At 36.2% G+C, this 5,000-nt stretch overlaps 1 long non-coding RNA gene across 1 annotated transcript in view; it reads right to left on the bottom strand.

Moving 5' to 3' along the window:
• Window positions 1-229: 229 nt before the first annotated feature.
• Window positions 230-5,000, bottom strand: part of LOC147468913 (uncharacterized) — a 6,134-nt gene continuing 1,363 nt past the window's right edge. The window contains exon 2 of the long non-coding RNA XR_015192227.1: window positions 230-321. This is a non-coding gene — a long non-coding RNA (uncharacterized LOC147468913). The remainder of the gene's footprint in view (window positions 322-5,000) is intronic.

The raw sequence follows: 5,000 nt of genomic DNA on the forward strand, positions 1-5,000 counted from the left end.
ATATATATGTGTGTGTGATTATGTATGCATACATATATATATGTATATATATATATAAATATATATATATATATATATATATGTATATATATACATATACAAGTACATATATACATATATAAGTACATAAACTTAGATTGTACATATATATAGATATATATGTATATATATACATATATATATATATGTCGCAGAGGGCCAAGTCTTGGTGGGTTGTACAGGGAAAATCTTGTGGAAATTTTGTGGGTTTTATTGATTCTTCTATACAACTTGAATCTTCATTCCCCTTCATTCCCATCCATATTGTTAATTCCCGTAAAACTCAGACACCTCACTTGGCTTCTCTGAGTCACAAAATGGCTTCTCTGATTGTTGTCATGCGATTAGTTATGCAGATTGCCTATAGGAGGCGTACATCAGAAAACGATATAAGGGGATACTAATCTATTTAATACATATCCCTATTGTTAGTACATATCACAATTATTAGGAACTTAGAACATCACATTTGAATATAAATGCAGCCACATTAACATGGCTCCCCTAAATTGAGTAAACAATTTACCTTATACAATAACCTTAATATCTATTGAGCACAATGTGAGAATAATACTACAAATACTACCGAGGAACTATGAGAATCCTTTGGTACAATTTTGGCACTTAAGTAGGCTTCTCGGCGGGGAAACCCGGTCTCACTCTGCCTGAACTAACAATACTAGATTGTGAATTGGTCTTTCAAGATTTACAACCGATTTAATTCTTTTCCCAGACATATCAAGTGTGGAATCTGCCATAGTTAACTTAACTTTTCTTACAAGACCATCTTTGCTTGGGATGACTTCAGATACACGACCAAGCTTCCAAGAATTTCTGGGCAGATTTGGCTCTTTTACAATAACAATGTCATTTTCCTTTAAATTTTGATTGATCTTGTCCACTTATTCCTGGACTGTAAAGATTGCACATACTCTCTTTTCCACCTGTCCCAAAACTCATTGGCAAGATACTGAACTCTTCGCCACCTTTTTCTTGAATACTGATCATCGGACTGAAACGCACCTGGCGGTGGCAGCACGACCTTGGTTTTCATGGTTAACAAGTGATTTGGTGTTAGTGGTTCTAATGACTGAGGAGAACTGATATTGTCTACTGTTAGAGGTCGACCATTAACGATGGTCTCTGCTTCGACCATAAGGGTCCTGAGTGATTCATCATCTAATTGCTTACTGTGGTGGTGTAGCATTGCTGTCAATATGTTCCTCACCGTACGTATCTGTCTTTCCCACACGCCACCCATATGATTTGCATGTGGGATATTCATCTCAAATGTTATCAAATCACAGTTTTCTTTGAGGAGCTCCCTTGTTAGCTTCTTCTGGTCCATTTCTTGCAGGCATTCTTGAAGTTCATTTTTGGCTCCAACAAAGTTCGTACCCTGGTCTGATCTAAGCTGACGAACTGGGCCGCGTCTTCCAATGAAGCGTCGATATGCATTCAGAAATGAATCTGTTTCCAGTGTATTAGCTGTTTCTATATGAATTGCCCTTGAGACCATACAAGTGAATAGAACACCATATCTTTTAACTTCTTTGCGCCCTTCCTTGACATAGAATGGTCCAAAGTAATCTACTGCACTATATGTGAAAGGAGGGGTAGGTTCAAGCCTGTCCGGTGGCAAGTCAGACATTTTCTGCTCTTGAAATGTACCTCTTAATCTCTTGCATGTGACACATCTAAAAATATGTCTTGCTACTATTGTGGAACCTCCTATAATCCAATAACCTGATGCTCTTAACTCATTCAAGGTTATACCTCTACCTTGATGATGAACTTTCTGGTGGAAATGACATACTATCATTTCAGTTATGTGTGATACCTTCGGTAATATAGCTGGATGTTTGCTATTCGTGGTGAAGTTTGCATGCCTCATTCTTCCACCTATCCTTAAGATACCATCTTTATCTAAGAAAGGATCTAAGTGATAAAGCCTGTTTCCCTTCTTCAATGGTTTTGCCTTGGTTGTTTCTTCTTCACTAGTCAGATACTTCAACTCTTGTTTCTCTTCTTCGAAGGCTTCGTGTTGAACCTGTCTTAAAATTTCCTTTTCTGCTTCCTCCAGTTCTGTAACACTGGGTGGAACATATTTAGATTCCTTTGTTTCTTTTGAATCTTCAGTTGTTCCTTTGACAAGTTTCTTGAATTTGTGATGAAGGCGTAGGCATAATGCGATGGCCTTATTTGTTCTATGCCAGTCAGAAAAATATTCTATTAGATTTGAATACAGAACTCCATTATTCCACTGTAGAAAGCGTAGTAAATTTCTCTGATTAGGCCTTACCTTTACTTGGTGGAACATAGCTTCTATATCACTTACAACTGCAACATTTTCTTTTCTAAATCTACAAAGAACACCAATCAAATTATTTGTCAAGTCTGGATCTTGAAGTAAATTTCTGTTAAGTGATTCATTCTTATAGGTGGCACTGCAGTCGAAGACCACTCTAATTTTACCAGGTTTCTTTGGATGATATACTCCATGATGTGGAATATACCACACTTGACCATCATTCAAAGGTAGATCTTGATTAGGTACTTCTTCTGCATACCCTTTATTTATAAGTTCATTCATGAACTCAATATAGTCCTGGTGATAATTCTTATTACCTTGTAACTTTCCTCTCAAGCTCATCAACCTTGATATTGCTAACTCTTTACTGTTTGGAAGTTTGACCTCATCATCCTTAAGTGGGAGGGGCAATTCATAATATCCATCCTCTTGTTGGTGAATTCCTTCTTTCATTTTTCTCAAGAAAATTCTGTCTTGATACGAGTAAGGAATATCTCCAACTTCCCTTTCATTAAAGTCAAGCTCAAAGAATTTGCCAAGTTGTGAAGGGTTAATTATTTCCTTCACTTTAGTTTGTGAGGAGAGAAAGCCACATTTCCTTTCACCATTAATTATAACCTTGTGGACCATTAATTTACTAGCTAAGACTTGATGTGAGACAGCATCTTGACACTTCTCAATGACTCTACCTATGATACTCCAGCCTAACAATGTTTTTCTGGCATAGGGTTCATCATCCTTTCCAAGGATTAATTCCCTTGGTTTAATAGCACGCATACAAGTCAAGCCAATCAAGAGTCCTATTTCGATGTTACTATCATATGCCATCAATTTAGGTGCTATTCTTTGTAGATGAGGCCATTCTTCTACACTTTCTGGCCTTGATATTTGATCCCTTTTAGCTGGAATATCTCTTCGTGAATATGTTGCTGGAAGTGACACGTCTGTACATTCATTTATGCCACGCACCACAAGTCCCTTATTTTTTGTACTTTCAACTGTTTCTTCTCCTAATACTGTTGCTAATTTTAGGTGGACTTTGTGACCCTTAGTTCCTAATTTATTCAAAATGGATTCTTTTATAAAACAAGCATCTGATTGTTCATCTAATAATGCATAAACTAAGATTCTGTTACAAACATTACTTTCATGATGTAACCACACTGGCACTATCATTGTATTTGTCATACACTCTGTGTGCTTTATCTTTACCTTATTAGAGACTATATCATTTTTAGGCTCTTCACTAACCTTATCTGAGGTGATGTTGTCCTCAGCTTTTGAACTTTTGTATAAAGTTACAGTTTTCTCAGCTTCTTTTTCTTTGATCATTTTAAGTAAAGCTTCTCTTTCCTTGATCTTTTCAAGTATAGCCTCATGAAGAGAAGTTGGATGACATCTTTTACACACTGCACACATCTTTCTTTTTCTACAATTTTTAATGATATGGCCAAACTTTAAACAACCTCTACAAATAAATGACCTTTGGACATATTCCATTTTTTCTTTATTACTGAGTTCACCAAACTCTTTACACGAATCTAGATCATGTTCTCCATTACAGTAGTGACAATGGAATTTCTTTCTTACATTTAGTCCTTTGTCATCTCTTTTCAACTCTGATTCCTTAACCCCAGTTGAGTTGGCCACTAACCTCTTTGTTCCAACTCTACTAGTTTGCGATCTAACTTCCTTGTTACTCTTTAAGTCACCTACATCATACTTTTGATTTATTGACATCACTGCACAATAAGAGGAAATTGGATGGCAAGCTTTCTTTGCCTCTACTTCTATAAATTCACAAAAAACATTAAATGTCGGATAACCTGAACCATTTACAGACCATCTATAGACTATTGAGTTCCACCTTTCTATTAGAGATGGAGTTAACTTTTGTAGCATCTTGTTGTTTTCTTGAGGGTCATCCAAGATATTAAGAAAATCAGATGTTTTCATTACCATTAAACAGTTCTTCAAGAAATCTGAAAATTTCTGTAGTGCGTGACCATCATTTCTCAAAATCTTTGGCCACTCACTCAGTTTCTTCCTAAAGGCATTTGCTACAATGAATTTATTACCATACCTATCTTCTAATATGCCTTTAACCTCATGAAAAGCTTCTTCATTGTGAATTCGTAGAAGTCCTCTAATTGCTTCTTTGGCTGCCCCACTAGTATATTTACCAGGGCAGAAGTTTCTCAGCAGGCTTCGTTACACGTGAGTCTATGAAAATCTCAAGGTTTTGAAGCCAGGTTGGAAACTCCAATCAATCGCCACTGAATATTTCTTTCTGGCCGTGGCAATTCATTTTTGTTTTTGAGGACAAGATATCAACCACTTCCCTCAATACATTGATGTCCACTAATGAACTTGTTCTATCTTGTCTAGTTGATACATGTGGTCTTTTCAATTCTGATTCTGGTTTAAAACTTTTAGCTTGTGGGTTAAGTACTGGACTTGGTAAGTAAGTGTACTCTAATTCAGCCATACCAGATATATCATGGACATTTATTTCCTGTTTACATAAACTAGGTTTTACTTCCCTGTCTTCTAACGGACTGCTATCAAGTGAATCTAAATATTTATGAAGATGTAGTGTCTTACTTAAATTATCTACTTCTTCACACTCAGGCAGTACTAATTTCTCATC

This window comes from Penaeus japonicus, unplaced genomic scaffold (genome assembly GCF_977035675.1).
Source record: "Penaeus japonicus unplaced genomic scaffold, GWHDUDI00000001_assembly GWHDUDI00000025, whole genome shotgun sequence".
Classification (NCBI taxonomy): domain Eukaryota; kingdom Metazoa; phylum Arthropoda; class Malacostraca; order Decapoda; family Penaeidae; genus Penaeus; species Penaeus japonicus.